Source organism: Pinus tabuliformis, chromosome 6 (genome assembly GCF_031772625.1).
Source record: "Pinus tabuliformis cultivar Carrire ecotype Pingquan chromosome 6, CPIR1, whole genome shotgun sequence".
NCBI classification, from domain to species: Eukaryota; Viridiplantae; Streptophyta; class Pinopsida; order Pinales; family Pinaceae; genus Pinus; species Pinus tabuliformis.
Window position 1 is genome coordinate 613,831,574 of NC_142292.1, and position 11,944 is coordinate 613,843,517.

Sequence of the window (11,944 nt, forward strand, 5' to 3'; positions counted from 1 at the left end):
ATTCTTCGATGATACAAATGAAAAGACCTCCTTTATATATATAGGGGTCTAAGGGGTCATAACATAATCAGAGCCGACATAACAATAATAATGTAAGGACACAATAATAACAATAGTGGGCTTCTATGGGGCACAATAGTAACAATATGGGCACTACATGGGTACATCAATATAATAAGTGGGTTGTACTAATAACAATAGGGGGTTACACTAGTAGTATAGGGGCCTAACATGCCCCTCTCCTTCAAAAAGCGTTGTCCTCAACGCTTGAGTAGTTCTTGATGCTTCTGTATAAAATTCTTGTCCTCCCATGTGGAATCTTCAACGGGTAAGTTCTTCCACTTGATGAGATACTCTAAAATTGATCGATTTCGTAGTTGTCGGGTTCTTGTTTTTATGAGTGCTCTAGGTTCCAATATGATTTTTCCTTCCTCTTCAATTTCTGGCAATATTGTTTGAATTGGGATCTTTTGCAACTTTTGAACAAGTGGCCATACTTCTTTGTCCTTCTTCCATTCATCCCTTGCTTCGTTTATCCAAACTGGTTGGATAATAGAAATAGCACAAAACAATGCTTCCACATCCTCATCCTTGAAGAGTCTTCCCATTCGGTAAGGTCGCCATTTTTTAAGTGCATGTAGTATTGCCAACATTTCCTTCTCATAAATAGCTTGCTTGAGATGTAGCAGTAAAAATACCCAATCACCTACATCAAAACATTTTTCACTACAATGTTGATCTACTTGTTGTTTCGTTTGATTTTGCACCGAAGTGGCGTTATCCTTTAAAAGTTGGAGAACTTGTTGTTGATGTTTGATGTGATCTTTCACTGCTTGAACCTTTTTCTTCTTGATATGTCCTTCTATCTCTAGAGTTTGAGGAGTGGTAATTTCTTCCAATCCTTTACAAGATATGGTCGGAATCATTTCTTGATGCTCGATGTGATCTTTCACTTCTTGAACATTTTTCTTTTTTATATCTCCTTCTATCTTGATAGTTTGAGGAGTGGTAATTTCGACCAATGAATTACAAGATATGGTTGGATTCATTTCTTCTTTCTCAATGTGATCTTTTACTTCTTACACCTTTTTCTTCTTGATATGTCCTTCTATCTTAAGAGTTTGAGGAGTGGTAATTCTTGCCAATGCTTTACAAGATATGGTTTGATTCATTTCTTCTTTCTCTGGGGTGGGGTCTTGGCGTATATCCTCTTCTTCTGATGCTTCTTGATCCTTTTCTTCCTTCTCTTCATATTCTATGTAAAATAATTTCTTCTTAGCACATTTATGACCTTTAATGCATTTGCTATCACAATTGTAACAAAGCCCTTTTTTCTCTTTTTTCTTCCAATTGTTGTGGTGTAACCCTTGTAGGTTGTGGAAGGCTAGGAGAAACAACACTTCCGTCTTTATAGTTGTGAGGGGTATGCTTCCTGGTTTCCATAATTTTTCTTTCCACTATGTCACAAAGCCATTTTACTCTTTCCAATTGTTGTGGTGTTGCTCCAAAGAAGGTGTTGCTCTTTGTATCCTCATAATGTGCTATCATTTCCTCCGTGAAAATTGACCACATAACAAGTTGTTTACGAGAACAAAGCCCTTCATACCATAAAAATTGATCCAGTTCTAAATATGAAGATGAAATACATACCTTTTGTAACAGTGGTACACCATGTATATCAAAATATTGCTCCATTTGAAGTATCCAATTTACTGGATCCTTACCATCAAACTTCCTCATCTTGCTTTTTCTTGATTTTAGGAGCTTGATCTTGAAACGACTGTAACTCTATACTTTTGGATCTTTAAGTTCTTAAATTGTGATCTGTAGTAGCCCTCTGCATCCTCTTTCGAATGCTACCATTATGATCTAAATTGGATTCTCCAAGGAAGAGTTATGTCAAATCTCCCACAGTGACCTGATTATAGACTAGTTCAGTAAAGTGAACTTGTACGACGTGCCACGTGTCTTTGTTTTGACCTTTGGCTCTGAAAAAGATGTAAAAGAAACTACAGTCCTTCCTATTTTTGCAGCTTCTTACGAAATTTCAATCCGATGCTCAGAGAGAAAGTTATGACGATTTTCCCCAGGTCACTTGTTTGGAATGTAATTCAGGAGTCTGCAAAAAGACCAGCTTCCTCAGATCATATCTCCACAAATATAGCGCAAAAAGATCTGAAATTTGGACCCGAGATTCAACGCGATGTCTTTTCAAATGGGTTTTTTTTTAAGCCTCTGAAACATCGTAGAAAAAACGTTGTAGCGAAAATGCCACGATGACCTGTTTGGAGCAGAAAAACCCTAGAATCCAAAGCTCTGATACCAAATGTTATGAAACCAGCTCAAGAAAAGATAGAAAAGATAGATCAACGCCTTAGAATTTAGCCTCTTCGAGGGGGAAACCTCCTTTACATTACATAAATGAACAATTCTTGGATGATGAAAATGAAAAGACCTCCTTTCTATATATATGAGTCTAAGGGGTCATAACATAATCAGAGCCGACATAACAATAATAATGTAAGGGCACAATAATAACAATAGTGGGCTTCTATGGGGTACAATAGTAACAATATGGGCACTACATGGGTACATCAATATAATAAGTGGGTTATACTAATAACAATAAGGGGTTACACTAGTAGTATAGGGGCCTAACATAATATCTCAGGAAAAAATCGCTGCATATGAGGCTAAGGAATGATAGTTCTGACACGCAGGAAGGCAAAGTGCTCAGGAGCATTAGGTATGCATGGAACGTTACAAGTAATGAAGACCAGGCCAGCGCTATTCAAGGCAGCTCAAACCAGCTGCGTAGGAAATAATAACATGGCATTTTTTATTTTTTATTTTTTTCTACCTAAGGCATAAACTGTGAGGAAGAAAACTACACAGGCCACACATCATTGCTCTGATACCATGTTAAACACACACATGGCAGCAACATAATCTAAAAGATAAAACATGAGAATATATTTTTATTAACAAGTGATATACATTTATAGTACATAGTTTGACCGTTGGGTTCCACATCCCAAGGTATCTTGGACTCCTTGTGTCTATTCGGCTTCCACACTAACCCATTGAGGATTAGGTGTCCAACAAAAATAACCTCTAAATAATTGCAAGAAATCTAGAACTGATTGAAAGTATTTTTCCTTTATATATGCGAATTAGTTCATTGATGTTGATTGACTCCCTTCATTCTTGGAGATGATTGCTTAAATATTTCCTTTAAATCTGAAAGCAATCGTTTATCCTATTGATCCTTTTCCTTGGAATTTGGAGCTATTGATTAGTTATCTACTTGAAATAGTGAATGTAATCTCCTACTAATGCCTTTAAAACTGGAGCTTTAATCTTTATGTGCCACCTATCCTTTGACTGACAACTATTTTATGCCTGAGAATCTAGGATTAATTCGACCATTGAATTAATTGAATACTCAAATAGTGTCTGAGAATACAAAAGAAGACTGGCCTCTTATCCTTATATTGTCTCAAACTGCCATCTCTTCTTATCTTTTAACACTCCTCTTAATGCTCAATTTGATTCTCGCCTTGCTGATCTTGTGCCTAAAAATTTGGCTTTGACATTTTCACGCCTTTAATTTTACCCATATACATTGCCCAAATGTTTCCAAGATGTGAATTTTCATTAAACAACATAAATTCTACTTACTATGGAAAACTAGCACTTTCATCAATTGTGAGAAGATGATGATATCATCTCTACACTCTTTTAAAACAAAAAATTATTCCTGTGAACCAAATGTCGTTTTTTTATGCATCATTAAAACCCCTAAAAGTAGTGTATTCTTTTGAAAATTGAGATTAACCATAGACCTTATTTTTACAAAGATTGCAAACAGGAAGTGTCCATCAATGCTAGTTCTTGACAAATTCTTTACATCAGTATCCTATGTTGGACCATTATGTAAAGAAATAACTCAAATGAAATTTCCACCTCCTTTTTGAATGTGAGATGCAAGGAGAAACCATCATCACTAGAATAATTCACATGGTTTGACAATGGTTCATGTTCAATGGATTGAGGAAATGTCTAAGCACTACTTTCAAATGATGCAATCTGCTTGTGATGAACAAAAAAATATCAAAACAATATATTTATTTATCCGTAAATGATTGTCCAAAATTTTTGTTTAAAGCATCAGTTATTGCAACAACTTTGCAAGAAGGAATTCCATGCCTCTAATAGCAATTGTGTAGCCCTTTTATACAGTTGTTTACAATCTTGCAAAGGGAAAATTTTTAGGCATTTCTTCCTTCCATGCCCATTGATGCTAACTGGACATTTAGAACTTGCCTCTGCAAACAACTTTGTTCAAATAGATGACAAGAAGATCACCCTCTTTTCCCTGTTGTTAACTCATATTCATGCATATAAAACCTAAAAATGAATTAGGGGTGCATTCTCATACTATTCTAGCATTCAAAATTGTAAATAGGAAGATGCTCCCTTCAAGAAATCTCTTAACTAGTGTTTGGGAACGTACAATTGATGCTTCTTCCTTATCACAATTATAATTGTTTAAACTTTTAATATAATTACACAAATATAAGCCCAACCATTAAGGATAGTCTTTGAATCCCTCTTTAAAGATGAGTTCCAGCTCTATGTGCCTCTCAATCATTTTGCATGTATATATTTTCCAACTCGATATTTTACACCTGATCCTTTCTCCAACAAATTCAAAATTCCTAACTTGTCCTCGATCTTGCACAACAGGAACATTTAAGCCATGGGTTCTATGATAAGCTTAGACATGATATAGGCTCAAGATAGCAGTAGTTGTTTGACTCAAATCTTTCTTTATAATCACATTTTGTACTTGCCTACCACTTTGGCTTAAATTTTGACCTATGTTGTCTATGGCAGTGAGGGCTGCCCCAACACCACATATTAACCCTATGAATAGAATCCACATGTCAAACTCAATAAGCCTTGATTGAAAAATCTTTCTTCATTTTTCTCTAACTTTACCCTCTAAAACCTTTATAAGGCCATATCAATGCGCTCTGATAGTCTTTTGGAAATTCCAGTGCAATGAAGAATTGGAACTGCCCCATATTTTATCACATACAACTCGTTGAGGCCATAGGTTTCAAAACTTGATAGTAGCAATATGATGTTACATCCTGCAATTATTTTGTGTGAAATAGTTACAATGGATTCAACGTAGCCTCTGATGATCCCCATAACATAGATAATTGTTCTCATCAAACCAAAATTCGATCCCATCCATTGAGTGAAATCGATCCCTTCTTAGTACCAAAGGTTCAAGCTGAATATTTTAGAATAACTTCACTTGTTTTATAGGAGGTATGGGAACAATATTGGCTCCACCAACAATATTAAATCTAGAAATGTTATCACCACTGGTCACTATGCGTTCTCACTTTTCGATATTGGCCTCAAGCCTATGATCAACACTTAAAAGAGAAACCAACCCTCGTGGCGATTCAAGAATGCAACGTGAATCACTTACAGATGCCACGTAACTTGCATGTTTCTAAACCTAGAAATAGATTGCATGTGGGGTACTGGAAGTTTGTTGTTTTTTCAAGAGGAGGGTGTGCAATTTATCACCTGCTTCCATGTTCCCAAAGTGGTTTTACAAAACCAAAAATTGTGGAGGCCCCCTCTCCATTAAATGTAGAAAATTTTGGAGGTCCACATCTAAATACCAACCTTCAATTTGCGAGTGCTCATGCTCAACATCGAAAATTGAGAGCATTTTAAACCTATGGATTTGAAAGAGTTGGGTCCAACTCCATTGTTGAGTTTGAGTTTGCCATTTTTCTTTTCCACAACAATACAAAGACCTTTCTTGATGCATCCATCCTGCTCGCTTATAGCGAGATATCAAATTATTAGCCTCTAAATAAGCAGAACGTATATGGTCTCACTTGAACTTTTCTCTTCCACAACAATAGAGAGAATAATCATGCCTGCCTCAATAACATTTTCAAACTAAATTTGTACCTCCCTATATTGTTGCATTTCTAGCATCACACAACCCAGTTGATGCAATACAGGTGCTTTCTGCCTATGTAACAAAATTGATATTCAAAGATGCAACCCTAGTGTCTTTGAAAGACTTTGAACGTGTCACTGTATTTCTTCAAAAGATCAACTTAGACCAATTCCCATGCGTTGAGATTACAAGCATCTTCGAAGACCTACAAACATAATTTAAAGCTTTACAACTCAAATCTCTTTAATTTGATAACGAAGTTTGAGATCAAAGTGAAGATCGTTTGACACATGACTGGGCGTGATGTCAAAATGAGCAGCTCTATGTTTTCTTTGGCACCCTTCAACATTTAACTATTTGTGCATAAGTTGTATAATATACTAGGCACACTTTTCATTTTACAACACTTAGCTCTCTCCCTTGGCGTCCTTGTGACTTTTGTAAGAAATTCTTGAGGGTGTGGTTGACATTTGTCCAAGCTCCTTTGAGTATTGGTCCTTTGTGTGAGTGCGCTTTTTTTTTTTACTAAAGGGTTTTGAAATTCAATGCTGTGTTTTTTATTCACGTAGTCTAAAGAGGTGGAGGAGTTTCCTGAAAAGTTATGGAAATTCCAATCATATTTGGAGAAAATCCAGCAAGGATTTTTATAAATCCAAGTTATAGTTGTTAAGCTTCAAAATTTTAGGTGTCCTAGACATTTTTGATGGTGTTGAATCCATTTCCACCATCAAAAACACGATTCAAACACTGCCTCTACAAGATTTTTTGAATTTTTTTTGCCTGGATTCCAGCCACTTTTGGTCATCCGAGCAATTCCTCCACCTCGTTAGACGACTCCTTTTTTATTTATTTGTTTTTTGTGGGGAATTATCCCAGATTTGTTGAATGGATGAAGATCAAAGTCTTTATATACACCATTAATTTCATATCCTTGATGCGTAGTGCAAAGGTTTACACTGCCTCCTTGGTTTGGCGCTTGCATTGAGCGTTAACTTGACTTTTAGTTTGGTTGCTTGGCAAACTTCAGTGACTTGGTGGATAGTGGATAGTGATGGCATATGTAACAACTTTTGAGATTGGTCCATTGGTCCAATAACTTTTAACCTAAGGTTTTAATATTTTAAATTTATAAAAATTTATATTTATATTTTTATAAAATCAAATATATTTAAATTTATAAAAATATATAATTATATTTTTATAAAATCAAATATATCTAAAATTTAAAACTATTGTAAAAAAAATAATAATAAATGACTTTGCCACTGAAATTTGGATATGTTCATAGCCAGAAAACAAATTAGCCAATTCAAAAAAATGTGTATCCTTTTCACTAAATCTCCTAGGACAAGAAAATGTTACAAATGGGGACTATGTCTTGGTGGATAGTGGATAGTGATGACATATGTAACATGACTTTGGAGATTGGTCCATCAGTCCAATAACTTTTAACCCAAGGTTTTAATATTTTAAATATAAAAAATATAATATATATATATAATTATATTTTTATAAAATCAAATATATTTAAAATTTAAAACTATTGTAAAAAAAATGACTTATCCACTAAAATTTGGATATGTCCATAGCCAAAAAAAAAAGAAAAAAAAAAGGTCAATTCAAAAAATGTGTAGCCTTTTCACTAAATCTCCTAAGGCAAGAAAATGATACAACTGGGGACTTCTTCTCCATGTGGGATGCAGAGAACCCATAAACATGTGCCTTTAGTCCATTTGGAAATTAGAGTCATGTCATTAAAACCAATTATGGCTTTCATTTGAAAACAACAATCTGCAACTTTTAACTGAAACGAGAAACCATAGTGCAACTTCAAAACTTCAACCTATGCTCTGTTTAATCTAAAACTTCACTTAAAACATCTACTTGCTACAACATATTTTGAAATCCAAATAAATCCATCCAAATTTTTCTTTTGAATGTTGTAGAGGGTTACCTACATTAGCTCCAATGAACTTAGGAAAAGAGTGCTTCAATTTTTTTGTACTGGCATGGAATTTGGATAACCAAGTGTATTTGAAAAATTTAGAGGTGAAAATCTTACAACAATCAAAGCAACGAATGAAAGTGATATTTTGAAACTGGGGTATGGATTCTTCCAACCATGGAGTCACCAATAAAATTTTCCAAACTAACCAACTTTGAAATATTCATATTCATATCAAACCCCAAACTAAAAAATGCTAAAGACCAGCTGGTCTATTTGCACGCCAACCTGCTCAAAATGATTTTATTCAAACACACTGTAAACTGATTTTTTATAAACTGCACACTAGAATCAATTGATCCTCTACACACACATCGACATTACCAAGTTGAAACTCTGCATTGTTAGGTGTAGTCATATTCCCAGTGTAACCAAGTGAAAATTGGATTAACTGGTAGATAATCTTGCATTTAACTGATAACTTGAAAAATATTTACAATATGAAAATTAAATTCCATAGGCAACTGATACTTACATGTGAATTTGGAAAGCTGCAACCTCTGTAGACATCTAAAATTTCTACTCACAACGGAGAGGAATAAAAATATATATATCATTGCAACCATCAATGATCCTTGAACAAACACAACAGTAAAGGCATCTGACATATCAAACCAGTGGAATTTGCAGCCCAGTGGAATCGCCAAATAAGCAAATTGGAACTACTAGGTGAAAGAAATGCAACCAATAATTAATGTCTAGTCGTTGTTCACCAAAAAAGAGTAGATATAGTCTTGATCAATCCCTAGGGAAATACTTTTTGTTACTACGCTCCTCAGAAACAACACCAAATGTTGTAATGTTTCTCGAAGGTAGTTCTTGGCTATGAAACTGGGCCAAGAAACTAACTTGGCCAAGGCTAGGTTCGAGGTAACCCTTGAACCAAAGGGGCTCCCTCAAGTGTTACGAAGATTTTTATTGTTCATTGTCACTGGAAACTAGCCTATGAAGCACAATGACCAGATCTAGGGGTTGTTGTATGGGCTGGTTGCTTCAGGTTTCCATTCCCTGGTTAACAAATAAATCCTTCTCTTGTAGAGGCCCTATCAAAGTATCAACATTCAGTTGTGGCAGCATAACATAGCTTGAAATGTTGATGATGGAAGAGGTAGAGTTATGAGGTAGCATAGATATTCACACTGAACACTTAGACTAGCTAATAAGATCAGAAAGCGTAAAGAGACACCCTTAACAACTAAACAAAATACATCCAAGAACTATTTAGATATCGACAATATTGTGATGTTGAGGGATCAATAGTGACACATTGTCATTCTAATCTACTTATTAATGAAAATAACTTCGCGATGGGATTTCAGGGGAGTTAACACTCAACCCAATCTTTCCCGAATACCTACACACCCCCACATGCATGCAGGAATAAATATATTGAATTACATGAAAGAACATACATTAGAAACAAATTTTGTCATAAAATTGAAGCCAAAAACCGTCGATTGAAAATTCTACAGTAGATGTCTTTATAAAAAATGCGAGGGTTTTGGCATCAAAAGCCAACCTTCCTTATTACAAATCAAACAATATATAGAACATTACCAATCCAGAAATTATTGCAATATTCCTCGAATAAAAATCTAAATAAATCACCGAAAATAAAAATAATCTCTAAATAATTGCAGGAAATATGGAATTGATTGAAAGCATTCTGCCTTTATATCTGGGAATTAGTTCATTAATGTTGATTGACAACCTTCATTCCTGGAAGTGATTTCTTAAATCTTGCATTTAAATCTGAAAGCAATCCTTTATCCTTTTGATCCTCTGCCTTGGAATTTGGATTTGTTGATTATTTCTCTACTTGAAATAGTGAATGCAATATCCTACTAATTCCTTTAAAATTAGATCTTTTATCTTTACTTGCCACCTATCCTTTGACTCACATTAGTTATTCTATGCCTGAAATTATAGGATTAATTCAACCCTTGAACTAATTAAATACTCAAATAATGCCTGAGAATACTGAAGAAGATCGACCTCTTATCCTCATTAGCTATCTCAAACTCCCATCTCTTCTTATCTTTTAACACTCCTCTTAATGCTCAATTTGATTCTCACTTTGATGATCTTGTGCCTAAAATTCTGGTTTTGACCTTTTCATGCCTTTGATTTTACCCATATGCCTTGCCAAAATGTTTCCAAGATGTAAATTTTAATCAAACAACCTAAATTCTACTTACTGTGGAAAATTCACACTTTTATCACCTGTGAGAAGATGATGTTATCATTTGTGCTCATTTGTGTACTCTTGTAAAAAAAATGTATTCCTGTGAACAAGATGCAATTTTTTAAGCTTCATCAAAACCCCTTAAAGTAGTTTATTTTTTTGAAATTTAGATTAAGCACAAACCTTCTTTTTACAAAGATTGCAAATAGGAAGTGTCCCATTGGTGCTGGTTCTTGAAAAAAAAATATTACATCAATATCCTCTATTGGGCCATTGTGTAAAGAAATACCTCAAATGAAATTTCCACCTGCATTTTGAATGTGATATGCAAGGAGAAACCATCATCGCTGGGCTAATTCACACGGCATGAAAAAGGTTCATGTTCAATGGACTGAGGAAATGTCTGATCACTACTTTCAAATGATGCAATATTCTTGTGATGAACAAAAATTATCAGAATCACATCTTTCTTTATCCATAAATGCTTGTCCAAAACTTTTGGTTAAAGCATCAGCTATTGCAATGACTTTGCAAGAAGGAATTTCATGCCTCTAATACCAATTGTGTAGCCCTTTTATATAGTTGTTTACAATCTTGCAAAGGGACAATTTTTAGGCATAGGATTCCTTCCATACCCATTAGATGCTAATTGGGCATTTAGAACTTGTCTCTGCAAACAAATTTCTCTAAATAGATGACGAGAATATCACCCTCTTTTCCTTGTTGATAACTCATATTCCTGCATATAAAACCTAAAAAGGAACCAGGGGTGCATTCTCATACTATTATGGCATTCAAAATTGTAAATAGGAAGATACTCCTTTGAAGAAATCTCTTAACTGTTGTTTGGGAACTTATAATTGATGCTTCTCCCTTCTTACAATTATAATTTTTTAAACTTTTAAAATAAATGCACAAATGTTAGCCCAACCATTAAGGATAGGTTGGCTCCCTCTTTAAAGATGGGTTCCAACTCTATGTGCCTCTGAATCATTTTGCATGTATATCTTTTCCAACTCAAGATTTTACGCCTGATCATTTCTCCAACAAATTCAAGATTCCTAACATGTCTTGGATCTTGCACAATAGGAAAATTTAAGCCATGGGTTCTATGATAATCTTGGACATGATATAGGCCAAGGATAGTAGTAGTTGTTTAACTCAAAACTTGCTTTATAAACACATTTTTTACTTGTCAAGTTCGCTTATTTCTTTGGCTTAAATTTTGAACTATGTTATCTATGGCAGTGAGGGTTGCCCCAATACCACATATTAACCCTATGAACAGAATCCACATGTCAAGCTCAATTGGCCTTGATAGAAAACTCTTTCCTCATTTTTCTCTGCATCTGACTTTACCCTATAAAACCTTTATAAGGCCATCATCAATACCCTCTAATAATATTTTGGAAACCCTAGTGCAATGAATAATTGGAACTATCCCATATTTTATCACATACAACTTGTTGAGGCCACAGGGTTCAAATCTTGATAGTAGCAATAATATGTTACATCCTGTAGTTATTTTGTGTGAAACAGGTACACTAAATTCAACACAGCCTCTCATGATCCCTGCAAGATATATAATTCTTTCCATCAAATTGAAATTCGATCCCATCCATTGAGTGAAATCGATCCCTTCTCATAACCAAAGATTAAAGTCGAATATTTTGGCATAGCTTCACTTGTTTTATACGAGGTATGGGCACAATCTTGGCTCCACCAACAATATTCAATCTAGAAATATTACCACCAC